General features: G+C 43.3%; 1 protein-coding gene across 1 annotated transcript in view; it reads right to left on the bottom strand.

The window, feature by feature from the left end:
- DPYS (dihydropyrimidinase) overlaps positions 1-15,576 on the bottom strand; it is a 112,512-nt gene that overhangs the window by 43,063 nt on the left and 53,873 nt on the right. The gene's annotated exons all lie outside the window — the stretch shown is intronic.

Raw genomic sequence — 15,576 nt, 5'->3', positions numbered from 1 at the left:
CTATGCACTGCCAGGTATGGCCCCCAAAACAGAAAACAACCCCATCTCAAACAGAAACCACACAAAAAATTGACCTTCTCCATGACCAGGTGGGGGAATTCAGCCACCTTTCATACAGACAAGCATATAGATGGTTTTCTCCCTAGCAGGAAAATTATCTTCTTAATCCTTTGCTCCCAAATCACTTTCCCCAAATGTCAGGTGGGAAAGCAGATCTTGGAGCTGTTTTCTTTCCCTGGTGATGCCATGGGCATAAGTGCCCTGTGTGGGTGGGGATGCAAGAGGACAGCAAGAAAAGATTCTATCTGAACTGAAGAGAGAGAAATCACCTTTTTGTTTGTTTGCTTGCTTGCTTTTGGGCCACACACACTGGTGCTATTCCCTGTTGGTGCTTGTGGGGGATCACAGCTGGCCATACTCAGGGAATTGTGCAGTGCTTAGCATCAAACTCAAGGACTTCTGCATGCAGAGCATGCATTATAGTCCATTGAGCTATTACCTTCTTTCATAGTTTTGGAGAGGCAATCCATTCCATATAGAAACAAGATGGAAAAGATCGAGAGAAAAGTACTAAAAAGAAAAGCATCCAAGTGAAGGCAGCTGCCCTATTCCAGCAGGGCCCACAAGAAACTCAACTACCAACTTCAGAGCCCACTGGGGAGCCCAGCTGCTACCCTAAGGGGTGACCTGTGAGCCCTCCCCAATGCAAATTCTGCAAATTCCTGGACTCCTCACTCCCAATTGCAGGTCTAAAAAGGCACAGTGGACATTTAGGAAATTGTCTGCAGGCAGTATAATCTCACATACAAAATTGTCCAAATCTCACACACAAAATTTAGCCTCCCAACTAAAGACAAACCAACTGAGACCAAAGAAAGGAAGCAGGTGCTCGTTTTTCAGGTAGGTTTGAGACAAATAACATGTCGCTATAACTAATTCATAAAAAGCAGTCATACAGGTGTGTGTGTGTGTGTGTGTGTGTGTGTGTGTGTGTGTGTTAGATCAATTGATTCAAGGGGGTAGAAGTTACTCCTGGTAAAATTGTGTGTGTGTGAGTGGTGGTGGTGGTGGTGGTCATTTTCTGATTATTTGCTGAAAATAAAGTAGATTTTGGAATCAGAAAGTTAGTCCAGGATGTGAGGCACTTGCTTTGCATATAGCTGAACCATGTTTAATGCCTGGCATCCAAACATGGCTAGAAGTCACACCTGAGTACAAAGGCCAGAGATTATTCTTGAGCATAAAACCAGGGATAGCCCCTAAGCACCACCAGATATGACCCCAAAGTGTCCTCACACAACCCCTCAACTCCCTCACAAAGAAGAAAGATTTCTAGGTGACCATTAAATGGTTGTTTTTTTGTTTTTTGTTTTTTTCTGAAAAGGGGAGAGTTAACCAACAAGGTTGGGAAGCTCTGTGTTAGAATATTGGAGAGGCTAATACTCTGTATTTTAAGGATGAGGCAGGCAGGCAGGACAATCAGACAGATACAAATACAGAGAGATAGAGTGCATAGTACTCATGTTCTTTGAGGCTCAGGAAAACTTAGGACAAACAGTTCACCAAGACCTCTGCTGTTTCACCCCAAATCTAGGCTGCCTTGCTGGTGTCGCAGGGGCAGTGGGCAGTGAGGGAGCTTAGTCTGGCCATGAGAGGGTGACCTGAGATATAAGACTGGAGCAAATGTCAAGCGACCCACCTGCTGCCTGCTTGCCCATCTTCCTTGATACAGGCAGGGTTGTGGGATGGGAGAGAAAGGAGAGTGGGTATGGCACTTGCCTTGCATACAGCTAATTTTGGTTTGATTGTTGGTACTGTGTGTGATCCTTTAGGCATCACCAGGGGTTGCTCCCCAGCACAGATGCTGGAAGAGGCCCCAATCATTACTGGGTGTGGGTCCAAAGCCAAAATAAAAGCACAGGGCATGGACCCAACACATGTTTTTTCTAATGAGTAAATGAGCAAACATAAGACAAGAAATATGTAAGATGGGTTAATGGGAAAGGTTTTAAGAGCTTTTTTTGGTTTGTTTGTTTTATTTTCTTGGGCTTCAGATGGAGATGCTTAGGGTTGACTCCTGGCTCTGTACTGAGGAATCACTCCTAGAAGAGTCCAGGGGATCATATGGGGTACCAAAGATATACAGGAAGGCCACTGGGATTCTGCTCTGCACAGTTCAAGGGCACAGAGAGGAACAATCTTGAGATGCTGACCTCACACTACAGTTCTCAGGAAAGGTTATGGGGGTCTCTCACCTTCAGTGTTTTCACAAATAGATGGATGGATAGGTGGATGGATGGGTGAGTGGGTGAACAGATAAACAGATGGATGGAAGCAGGGAGAGAGGAAAGAAGAAAGGGAAGAAAATAGAGGGAGGAGGGAGGAGTGGATAATTGTATGTATGTCCCTGAAATCATAAACCTATTTCCATTGGACTCGAATGCCAAACATTTTAAAGACGAGAAGCAGGCAAACTCTATTTAAATTTTTAATTTTGTGTTTTAGGCCACATATGTTGGCGTTGGCGTTCATAGATCACCCCCAACACTTTTTGATCATATATGGTGCTAGAGACTGAACCCAGGTCAGCCATGAAAGACAACTGCTTTACCACAGTACTATCCCTCTGATCTAGAAGGAGGTAAGTTTGAAAGTGACTAAAAAATCATTCTTACAGCTAGAGTCTTCTTCAAGGGCCTACACTTTTTGAGCAAAAAAATTCCCTATATCTAGTGTATAAGGCTCAGGAAAATTGCAGCAAACCTATATGAGTTCCATATCCCATACTGTTATTTAGACCTGTGTCAGTTGTGTTTTGTTTGTTTGTTGTGAGTGAGGGGAATGGGCTGGCTCAGGTGGTGGTAGTTGGGTCTTACTACTGGCTCTGTGCTCAAGGATCACTCTTGACAGTGCTCAGCAGACCACATGTAGTGCCAGGGATTGAAGTATTGTCAGCTCTGTGCAAGGCGTCTGCCTTAATTCCTGTACTACCCTTCATGGTCTAAGCCCTGGAATTCTAAGCCAGTGGTTCTGAAACAGGCACCTGGGTCTTCAACAAAGTTTTTTAAGGAAAAGATTTCTGAGCTCCACAGACAGATTCTCAGGAGGGCCTCATGAGGTGCCCAAGAATTTGCATTGCTAGAAAATTCTGATGTTGATGTTGCAGGTTCAAGAGCCATGCTTTATGAACCTTTGCTTTAAAAATTAAAAAAAAATTAAATTAAGCTAGAGACAAGTCAGAGTAAATTAAGTGGCTTGATGCCCTGCTCAGGTCACTGAGGAAGGTTGCTTCACCCTGCATTATTCTCTGTTTCCATAAAGATTTGGCCTTTGGCAGCTTCTGAAGGGCAGGTCCAAGCACACTTGGGCTGATTCTCCTAATGGCTGTGCAGCAATGCAGGACTCTATGTTGTTACTTTCCAGGGAGAAGGATTCAGGGTTCTTTTCAGACCCCAATATTCAGGCCCATGTTTATGTCATCCTGCTCAGTTCCCTCCATAACCAACCACTCAGATTCTTTTGATTCTTGAGCAGAATAGAAGAGTTTGAGACCAAAACTATGAATGGTTTTGATTAATAACAGAGTCCATGCTGCTGGCTGAGACCACATCCAGGGCCAGGCCTGGAAGGATACACTTCCCACTGTGCCTGGACCACCTCTTTGTCAAGTACTGATTAGGAAGGAGAAGGCTGACATGACAATCCTCCCTCCCTCCCTCTCCCTCCATCCCTCCCTCCCTCCCTCCCTCCCTCCCTCTTTTCTTCCTTCCCTCCCTTCTTTTTCCTCTCTCCCTCCTTTCTTCCCTCCCTCTTTTTCTCCTTTCCTCTCTTCTTCCCTCCCTTCTTCCCTTCCTCCCTCCTTCCTCCCTCCCTTCCTTCATTCCTTTCTCCTTCCCTCCCTTCCTCCCTGCCTGCCTCCCTTCCTCCTCCTCCCTCTTTTCTTTCTTTTCTTCCATCCTTCCTTTTCTCTCTTCCTTCCTTTTCTCCTTCCCATCCTTTTATCCCTCCCTCCCTTCCTGTTACCCCTCCATCCTCCTTCTCCTCATCCTCCTACTCTCCCCACCCAAGACAAAATTCACAACCCAGAGCAAGCCAACCGCAAACTTTAATCACATCACTGTTCAGCAGCCCAAGACGATTAGCATCTGATTATTCACTTATATAATCATTGAGCTCCAAAATGGGCCTGGCACTGTACATAAGGCAGACAAAGGTCACAGACAGAAACTCTCTGATGGTGTAAGGGAGGGAGAAATGGAAGGGCTGTGCAGTTAAGAAAGCCATCTTCCCTCAACTGTCCACGTTTGCTAACATTCTCATGCTTAAAATAAACTCTGGCAAAGCAAGTGATCAATGGAAGAATGGGTGCCTGTGATCTATTCCTGAACTGCTTTGCCTTTAGAGTTTAAGGGGGAAACTGTGCAATCTTCAATGTGAAATAATTCCTAGCTTACGAGAAAAGTTTAGTTGCATAAGAACAGGTTTAAATAAACAATGGAGAATTAATTAGGGACTAATATTTCACCCATCTGCAATCAGCAGTGCTAGCTTTTATTCCCATGTCTGATTCAAAGAAAACTATTTAAGGCAAAATGCTTCTAAAGATGCCACAACGAGTCTTTGTTGGTTCACATGACCCATTTCATGGCAAATGATTTTCAAAGGAGTAGGCTTAGGGGATGGTTGCAAATTCTGGTTTCATCAGGTGCTTTCAGCCTGAAGAATTCACCCAAGCTTCTCAATTTAGTCATTTTTGGAGAAAGTTAGAGTTGCTGCCATTAACTCAAGAGACAGACCTCTTCAATTGAATATGCGTCTAGAACTGTTTAGATCCATCTGAATTAAGGTCTTTCTGCAAGAAAATCTCTATGGCTACTTATCAGCATCTATTCATGGGGTAGGCAGACCATATCAAGCCACCCCTCTCTGGTATAGTATTTACTGCATGCTAAGGGCTGGTGAATCTCAGTTCTACACCCAGCATTTTATGTACTGAGGCTGAAAGGATCACAACAAGGCTATGAAGTAAATATTTCTGTCATCATCACAACCATTAGCAGCATCAGCATCATTACCACTCCTGTTTCACTGAAAAAATAAACTAGAATTAGAGTTGAAGTGTAAGCACAGTGGGTAGGAAGGGCATTGGCTTTGCATGTGGCCTAGCCAGGTTCGATCCCTGGCATCCCATATAGTCCCCAAGCCCTGCTAGAAGTTATTTCTGAGCACAGAGCCAGGAGTAATCCCTGAGTGCTGCCAGGTGAGGCCCAATTCTATACCACTACCACCCCAAAAAAGAAAAGAAATTAGGTTTGAGATGAATAAATTGACATTCCCAAGACTGGGCCCAGCTTTTAGGGAAAGGCTAGAAATTGTGTGTGTGTGTGTGTGTGTGTGTGTGTGTGTGTGTGTGTGTGTGTGTGTGTGTGTGTGTGTGTGTGTGAATTTTGCAAGATTAGTAAAATACACTAATTCCCAATGATCTCACTACCTACTTGGAAATGGTGGTCCTCTCTACATTGATAGTAGAGGCCCCACTCCAGGTCACCTCCAAGAAGATCTCCAAAATAAACCAGTGACAGACAACGCACAAATTACCCTCATTTCTAGCCATGTACTTTTGACAAAACCTGGTCCTCTTCCTTCCTCCCTTCACCTCTCACGGGAGTTCTCGGTGCAGCCTCAGAGGTTGCAGAAGAATTTTCTTTTTGTTTGGTTTGGTTTGGTTTGGTTTGAGGACACCACCTGGTGATTCTCAAGGTTTACACTGGATTTGCACTCAGGGATCACTCCTAGATGTGTTCAGGGAACCATATGGGATGCCAGAGTTCCAGCATATGTCAGCCACATATAAAGCAAGCACTGTTCTCTCTGTGCTATTTCTCCAGCACTGATACAAATATTCTTAGAACTAGGAACTAAAAGCAGAGTTTTTGGATGAGAAGACAGCTAAGGGCAAACTGCATGTTTGAGGTGCAGATTTGATTTCTGGCATGCCATGGTCCCTCCGAGCACTTTTGGGTAGAGCCCAAATACCCACATACACACCCCAAATAATTAGTCTTCAAGCTTTTTAATTAGTAACTTTGGTCCTGGGGCTGGAGAGATAGCATAGTGATAAGGCACTCGCCTTGCATGTAGCTGACCTGGGACGGACCAGGTTTGATTGCTGGCATCCCGTATGGTCCCCCAACTTTGCCAGGGGTGATTTCTGATCCAGAGCCAGGAGTAACTTCTGAGCATCTCCAGGTGTGACCCAAAAACCAATCAATCAATCAATCAATAAATAAATACACTGCTAAAAAAAACTTTGGTCTCAAGGAATGCAGTAACTGTGCTCCTGCATGTTCATGTACAAACACTTATTAAAAGAGAGCTTACGCTGTCTGATCTGATCAATCCACTGAGTTCAGATGTGCCTTGGGGTGAGAGCACTGCCTTGCATGTGTGAGGACCAAGTTCAACCCTCAGCACCACCTCATCTGGGAGTATTAACCCCAATACTTCCAGAGTACTCCCCAGCATACAGCATGCCTCAACTGTGTAAGTGCTGGGTATACGGCAACAATAACAGTGAAGAAAAGGGAAAGGGAGAGACTACTATTAAATTAATCTATGACACATCATGTGCAACTTCAAAGCACAATGTCTGGTTAGGCTAGGATGGGTCTAGCTCACAGGGCTGAGGGCAATTTGTGGTTTAGTCCCTGGTACTGCATGGTGTCATTCCCCCCCCACAGCCAGGAATGACCCCAAGCAATGAACCAGGAGTAGCCCCAGCACCGCTGGTTGCCTTCAGTTTCATAGGAAAGAAATAGCCTTGGAGCAATAGTATAGCAGTTGCCTTGTATGTAACTGACCAAGGTTCTATCCCAGCACCTCTAAGAACAATTCATGAGTGCAGAGCCAGAAGCAATCCCTGAGCATTGCCAGGTATAGTCAAAAATTAAATTATTAAATTAAATTAAATTAAAAATATATAGTTATTGGTGATATTATTATAATAATAAGTCATATTAATACTATGACTGATGGAAGATTGCCTCTTTTCTTATCTGTCATAATTGCATCCAGCAATGCCCACATACCCATTAGCCCTTGTTTCTTGACTCTCTCTCTCTCTCACATACACACACACACACACACACACACACACACACACACACACATACCTTGAGAACTCAAAATCTGCAAGTAACTGCTCTTCACTGCACAGAAAGCTAAATTCGCTCTATTTTCCATGAGAACGGGAAAGATATAAAGCAGGGAAAATAGCACAGGGCTTTGAAGAATGTCATGTTCAAGGTCAAAATGGGCTATAATTGAGTTTAAACAAACATATATATATATATATACATACACACATACATATATATGATAATAACTGAGTCAAAGGCTAGCTCTGCTCTTTATGCTGTCCAGAAAGAACTGCGCACAAAATGTTCCAGTGCACACAGCATGGAAGCTGTGAGAGAGAATGTGTGTGTGTGTGTGTGTGTGTGTGAGAGAGAGAGAGAGAGAGAGAGAGAGAGAGAGAGAGAGAGGAGAGAGAGGAGAGAGAGGAGAGAGAGGAGAGAGAGGAGAGAGAGGAGAGAGAGAGAGAGAGGGAGAGAGGGAGAGAGAGATTCTGAGAGCTCCCCTGAGTTCATAAATACTGCAAAGGCTGGTTCCCATAGTAACTAAGTGCTGGTTAATGAAAGGCAAAGAACCCAAGCCCATGGGCAGAACTGCTTCGCCTTGGAACCAGGATTCCTGCACTGCTCTGGGCTGGCATGTTCCTGTCCTCACATTCCCACCCTCACTCATTATTATTAACAAGTTGGCCAATTTGATAGCTCTGTCTACACCCTATGACACCCCCAGCTCCTGTCTTGACACAGCAGGAAAATCCTTCTCCTGCTCTCTTGGCATGGACTCTCTTGTTACCAACTTGGTGTCGAGCAATGGGCCAAACATATGGCAGTAAATCTATGTCCTGACATTGGAAACTTGGATCCAACTAAGGAAGCTCTGGGATATTCCTGGTAATGAGCTGGAGTTCCAGAAGCTTAGAAGCTGAACTCAGCAATGTCTTTTACTTCCAAAGAAAAGGGAAGACACAACCAAGGTTGTGCAATAACTGTGAAGAGCTCCCAAAAGCTGGTTAGTGCAGGAGCTTTGGACAGGCTAGAAAAATTTTAGGGAACCTTTTCATCACACTGTCCAAATCTTTTCTGCAGACTCTTAGCTCTCCCCCTTGTAGTAGCTCATGTTCAATTCCTCATCTTGACCTTGTATAGGTATAAGACCATTAAAGAAAGAGACAGAGACAGAGAGAAATAGAGAGGCAGAGAGAGAAGAAAATGTGTGGCTGCATTGCTTTCCCTATTCTCGGAGCTTCTTCTGTAGCTTTAGTGAAGTTCCTCTTTAAGTTATGGCTTGTGAAAGCCCCTCTAACTTCTACCTGCCTTTAATAAGTAATGAAAACCGCAACAGCAAAAACAAAACATTTATGGACCATGAATTCCCAAATCAGCAGCAAATGTATCTGCTCTCCAGAGCCTGCTTTCTTGCATAACTAGCAACCAGAATGGCCTGATTGGGCGCGCCCTAGCTCAGTACGGGCTGTGGGCGCCCTCTTTAGGACATGAGGTGAAGTGCATGTGGTCCCTAGGACCACTGTTTTTCCTTTAAAAAGCCTTTCAAGGAAATTTCAAAGGGAACTTTGGGCTGACCTCTGCTGGTGTGATCATGCAGAAATCTCTTTCACACTCCAGCCTCAGCGAATATTAAAATGGGGTAGGTAAAAATAGAAGGGAGCGGTTTTGCAAAAAGAAAAGGAATCGATGGATCCATTCATTGCATTAAGCAATGCTTCTCTACTAGATGAGCTCCATTTCTAATTGCCTCCCTGGGGCTTAAGAGATAGCAAACTCATAAGGCGAGCGCTTGCCTTGCATTCCTACAAACAGGTTTCTATGCCTGTGTGATTTCCTGAGCATAGAGTCAGTAGAAAATCCTGAGCATTGTGGGATAGAGCCTCCAAAGCAAAACAAAAACAAAAACAAAAAAAGTATAGAAATAATAATGAAGTTTTTTTAGAATGATAATAAAAATAATCGTCTCTAGGCTGAGGGATATAGCTCAGTGTGTTTACATGGTTTGGTTGTGTGAGACCCTGGGTGTAGTACCTGGCATTTCATTAAAAAATATAAAGGAAATTGGAATTTCCTGTCTGTAGGAAAACATAAAGCAGAGAGAGGCATTTCAGTGCTCTTTCACCTTCTCAATCCTCAATGCCTCACTCTGTGATTCCTGACTTTAACTGCTTCCTCCCAGGCCCTTTCATCCATGCCTGGTTTTATTTATTTAATTTTAAATTTAATTTTATAAAGTTGACCATAGGTAACTAGAAGAAAATAAGACATGTAAAATAGTTAAATATCATTCTATACCATAGAATTGTATGGTCTTAAACATTTCACAAGAATGATCCTTCCTGGCTAAAGGTTTAGAAAACATTCTTTAGCTATTATTTGGGTATCTTGGTTTAAGCGATGGAACCTGTGAATTTTTATTTCTTTATCTATCTCAGTAACTACAGAGATAACTTCCATGGTGTTGGGGATTAAAGCAGGTCCTCACATACTCAATTATTTTTCCATTTAACTCTAACTCCTGGGTCGTTATTCCTCTCCCAATGAGGAATCCTGGCCAGTCCTCCTCACCTCCACCATGACAAATAAAATGTATCTTTAGGGAGATTACAACTACAAATTGCAGTTTACTTCTCTGGGAAGCTTAACTACTTAAAAAAAAAAAACCATTTAAAGTTAAAGAATAGAAAGGGATAGAAAGGTGCAAGAAATTAAAGGAGCCAGAGAGACAGTACAGCATGTAAGGCATTTGCCTTGCATGTTTGATCCTAAGCAAACCTATGGTCCTCTGAGCACACCAGAAGTGAGCGAGCACAAAGCCAGGAGTAAAGTCTGATGACAGCTGAGTGTGGCCCCCAAACAAACAAACTTAGAGGGCTTAAAGTTTGAGTATTTTGGGCCCAAAGAGATAGCACAGCAGTGTTTGCCTTGCAAGCAGCTGATCCAGGATCAAAGGTGGTTGGTTCGAATCCCGGTGTCCCTTATGGTCCCCCATGCCTACCAGGAGCTATTTCTGAGCAGACAGCCAGGAGTAACCCCTGAGCACCATTTGGTGTGGCCCAAAAACAAAACAAAACAAAAAAAAGTTTGAGTATTTCTTTAGGTACTTTTTTCAACAGTTAGCACTGTGCTTATTCACATTCTTAGTGTTTAGCTTGAACTCGGGTCTAGATGTTTCATTTATTCTCCTCTTTAATGGTATATTTTGGCCGAGGACTATGCAAATGCAAGAACCAAGAGGGCTGAGTGATATATAGTGGGAAGTACATTTGTCTTGTACACAGCCAACCTAGGTTCCATCTCCAGATTCCCATCTGGTCCCTGAGTCCACTAAGAGTAATTTCTGAATGAGAACCAGGAATATCCCCAGGCCCTGGGGATTGCACCCAGGGCCTCACACATGCAGGGAATATACTCCATTAATTGTTCTCAAGACAGGGAGATATTTTAAAACCCAACAATTGAAATGAGAGGCCGACAAAGACAGCTCCAAGGACAGGCCGACAAAGACAGCTCCAAGGACAGAGCACAAACTTCACATCCGGGAGATATAGATTCCCCCCTAACCCAGGGAGTAACTTTCAAACAAAAGACAAACAAAAGAGAAAATAATGGAATTAAAACTGGAGGGTGAACTCCCAGGGTGAACATAGTTGCCTGGCATCCCAGATTCAATTTCCAGCATCAAGCATGATTCACCCCAGCACCACTAGAGGTCACTCCTGAGCGCAGAGCCAGGTATAGCGGAATGCGTGGACTGTGGATGCAACTTAGTGGGAGAGCACTTGCCTTGATTGGGTTTGATCCCTGGCACCACATTATCGACTATACACACTACACCATTACACACACACATGGGCATATATGTATGAGATCTGAAGAGTGAGCTAAACTGGGAGAACATCCTCTGGCAGTTGGTGACCACATGTGAAGCATACATTAGATCTCAGTTGCAAGGAGCCGGGCAGGCTGGGACACAGGCAGGATGTCTGTGGACTCTGGGCAGCTGTCGATGATGTATGGACAGTCAGAGAAAGCTAAAAATATTGTCGCGCAGCAGAAAAGGTCCCGGCTGAGGTCATCAGCATAAATTTTGGTCGGTGCTGCTAACCCAGAGGAACAATGTTCTCTGAACAACCAGCCCAGAATAGAGAAAGCAGCTCTCTGATCGACCTAGATAAGCAATCAAAGCGTGCAGAGTTTTTGCAAAATCCTCTCTCTTTGAATAAGAACCCCAGAAAACTGTACTTCCTCCTCCTCCTCCAACAATTCCTGCAGCTTCATTATGCTTTGAAGCTTCCTCTGCCGACCACCCTTTGTCTGTTTCCCACATTCTGCAATTTCTACATTGAACACAATGAATAATGATAGTGCAAAAAATTCAGATAGTGGCTTCGAGAAAATTCTTAAATTAAAGGGTTGGAGAAGGAAGACAGAGAATAAGTCAGAGAAATCCAAAGGGGACTAGATAATTTATATACATCCTGCCAAGTGAACAGAATATTTCTCCATTTTTCTAAAGGATGGTGGATACAGTGGGGGGGTGGAGGGAATAAGGGTGGGGAAAAAGTTCAGGTTAAAAAAAAGGAACCTGAGAATCAGGGAAATAGCAGGGCAGGTTTCCTCAGCCTCCCACGCCAAGAAAGAGCAAAATATACTGTGAAGATCAAGGCCACATGTAATTATATGTATATACATATAATTATATATAGTATAGATATGAAATAGCCACAATAGAGTCTGGGGAGAAGGTATGAAGGGCCAGAGCAGCTGCCTGACATGCAGGAGGCCTCTGGCTCTGGCCCTAGCACCATGTGGCCCACTGGGGTCACAGAAGGTAGATCTGGTGACTCCTGACTGCTGGGAGGTAACTCCACAAACATTTGGGATGCCAAATAGTTAATAGTAAAGCAAGCAGAGTACTTGCCCAATATCCTGGGTTCTATCCCTGGCATCTCATATGGTTCCCCAAGTAATGCCAGGAGTGATTCCTGAGTGCAGAGCCAGGAGTAAGGCCTGAGTGCTGCTGGGTGTGGCTCCAAAACAAAACAACAACAAAAAGATTTTTGTCTAGAGTGAAAATGTTCAATTATCATTATCAAAGGGTCCCTTAGGATAAAAGAAAAAGAAAGGGGGAGAGAGAGAGAGAGAGAGAGAGAGAGAGAGAGAGAGAGAGAGAGAGAGAGAGAGAGAGAGAGAGAGAGAGAGAGAGAGAGAGAGAGAGAGAGAGAGAGAGGAAAATCCAAAGCAGGTGGGAGAAATTGGGACATTGGTGGCGGGAATTGTGTGCTAGTGAAGGGATGAGTGTTGGACATTGTGAAACTTATTAATGAACAACTTTGTGACTGTATCTCACAGTGATTCAATAAAGAACGCATTTAAAAATTACATTTAAAAATTGCCACAATACACATTTATCTTTGTATCACAACCTCTTGGTTCACAAAGCATTTCCCTTCTCTTAGGTTAGCACAAACTTGATATGAAAAACTGATAATAATTCTTACTCCTTGAACATCTGAAATTTAATATTTAGGGACCATAATGGACCTGCCCAAGGCCCCTTAGAACTGTAATCAAGGGGCTGAAATTGGGTCCTGGCCCCGGGGATCCTAGGGAAAGCTGTTTTCAGGGTGCTTAGCCCCAAGGCAGAAACAGTCAACAGAAGACAGTGCCAACCACAAAGGCCAGAATCCACATTTACTTTCAAGACACATACAAGAAACTGTAAATACTTCATTTTCTGTTATCATAATTATAAAGCAAAGAACTCTCACAGAACTGATGAAAGAGAAGCATCAAAGGCACAGAAATGTTCAAGTTTGACCTTAAGCTGGCTATTCTCAGGCTTGAAATGAAGGAAATTAAGCAGGTAATTCATAGATTGTTTTTAAAAACATTTTTAAAAGAACCTAAATACCTACATCATCCTGTATTATTCTGAATTGAGCAAGCACATAGAAACACAGGACAAAACAACACTAGTGAAGGGCTAGAGCAGTAGCACAGTGGATTGGGTATTTGCCAACCTAGCATCCCATATGGTCCCCTGAGCCTGCCAGGAATGATTTCTGAGCAAGGAGCCAGGAGTAACCCCTCAGTGCTGCCAAATGTGGCCCCCCCCCCCTCAAAAAAATACAAGTGAAATCAGCAGCTAAAACATTGAAGCATATGGTCTATGTTTACATTCAAAAACAGGACTCATTTATAGGCACCATCACAGCCTTTGAACACCTCCCGCAAGTCCCAGGTGGTGACAGAGGAAGGGAGGAGGGGATGAGTGATCACCTTAGTTTCAGACATTCCCATGAGTTCAGGGGCCCAGGGAAGATGGGGCTTGACAATTAGCTTGGAAATCAACACCACCATGGGGGCTACAAGTGACACCAAGTATGGGGATCCAAGTGGGAATGGTCTTGCCACATCATTGAAAATAAGAATGGAGGCACATAGTGCTCCCTGGGCCTGAGTATATATGTTCCCATCTGCACATGTCACCTGCATCTCCCCTCTTGAGATGTGGATTTTCCTACTCCCTACTTTCATGGTGGGTTGTGTACTAGGATTCTCTGTGCCTTTGGAGAAGCTGGTGCTCTCTCTCTCTCTCTCTCTCTCTCTCTCTCTCTTGCATGTTTTACTCTCTTCCTTTCTTATCCACACCTTTGCCTTTTTTAGTACCTCCAAGTAAACCTGGTTTTAACTTAAAAATAATAAAGAATGGAGCCAGGAAGAAAGTTCAATGGACTAAGCATACATTTGGCATGGCTAGAGGGCTGGGTTCCATCCGTGGTACAAAAGAAAAGGAAAAGAAAAGAAAAACGAAAGAAAGAAAAGAAAAAAGAAGGGATTAAACTATGAAATTTGGGTCATCAAAGTATAAAGTTAGGGATTAAAGTTCAATCCCCAACATCATATATGGTCTTCCTGAGCATTGCTAGGACCCCTGAGCACAGAACTAGGAGTAAGCAGAGATGGGCATGGTCCAATCTCATCATCTCCCCAAACTATGTAAGCATCATGACCTCTTAGGCAGCATACTAGACATACACATTAATTCAACTCAACAGAGAGCCAACCATATCTCAACCATTGACTATTGCTTTTCATGGTCATACAAAGAATGATTGATATTTTGGAGTGAGGGGTTGGGCCACACCTGGAGTCGCTTAGGGCTTGCTCGAGGCTCTGTACTCAGAGATCACTCCTGGAAGTGCTCAGTGGACCAATTACAGTGCTAAAATCTAATTAGGATACTTGCCAGCAAAGCAAGTACCTTTTCTCTATACTGTCTCTCCAGCCCCACTAATAAATGTCCTAGCAGGTTTTCCTGGGCTCCGTTGCTTATGTAAAGAGGGGAGCTAAGATCATCTGATGATAAGATATTTACTCTTTGGGAACTAGTTCTTGCTCCATTCTAACTGGGACCCTGAATTGGTCCTTGTTAGTATCCCAGGACATGGAAGTGAATTATATGCCCTTACCACTTTGCTCACTGAACTTGATACATTATCAACTGAGGTGAGAACAGGGGGGGTATCTGCCATCAGGAGCCATAAATGACATGAACTGTACCCTTAGGAGAGAGCAGGCTGGAGTTGAGAGCCAAATGTGAAAATCAAACTAACAAGCAATCTGAGGAATCATTTCTTAAATTCATATCATTTTATTTACTTATTTACTTTTACTTTTTGAGCCATACCCAGTGGTACTCAGGGTTTTTTTTTTCCTGGCTCTGCACTTAGAAAATGCTACTGGTAGGCTCAGGGAATCACATGGGATGCCAGGGATTAAACCCAGGTCTGTCCTGGGTTGGTACCATGTAAGGCAAATGCCCTACCACTGTGCTATTGCTCCAGCCCAAATCATAGCATTTTAAACTACTGCTTCTCAATTAGTCTTGTTGTTGTTGTTGTTGTTTGCATGTTGTTTGCTTGATTGTTTTCTGTCCAAAGAGAGACCAGGAACATTGAATTAAAATTGAGACTTTGTGACAATATCTACCAAAGAAACTACCAGCAGCAACTGTCTTGGCATACTGCAATAACAAAAGCTCAGAAGACTTTGGAAAATACAATGAATATGGAGGGCCTAGCACAACCTACAGATGTAAATACACGCATGCATGCATACCTATTGTGCACATGCATAGCATGTGCTACTTCTTCATCATATCTAAAAAAGTTCATGAAAAAGAACAAATCAGGATGTGGATGCTAGCCTTCTTTGTTAGCATTCCATCAGGGGAAATGAGCACAACTTCTGCTTCCATTGAACACTTTCCTGATTTGGAGGAATTTGCCAGACCTGCAATATTCACACAAAATATGGAAATGGAAAAGAAAAATGCTAGGATTCTATGGGAATAATAGATTCAGGATGAACTCAACTGGAAAATGTGGCTGACTTCAACTGACATTCTTTGTGCTGGAATTTTTTTTCT

This window comes from Suncus etruscus, chromosome 5 (genome assembly GCF_024139225.1).
Source record: "Suncus etruscus isolate mSunEtr1 chromosome 5, mSunEtr1.pri.cur, whole genome shotgun sequence".
Taxonomy (NCBI): Eukaryota; Metazoa; Chordata; class Mammalia; order Eulipotyphla; family Soricidae; genus Suncus; species Suncus etruscus.
Note: the sequence above shows the minus strand (reverse complement) of the source record. Positions and strands in the feature narration are given on the sequence as shown.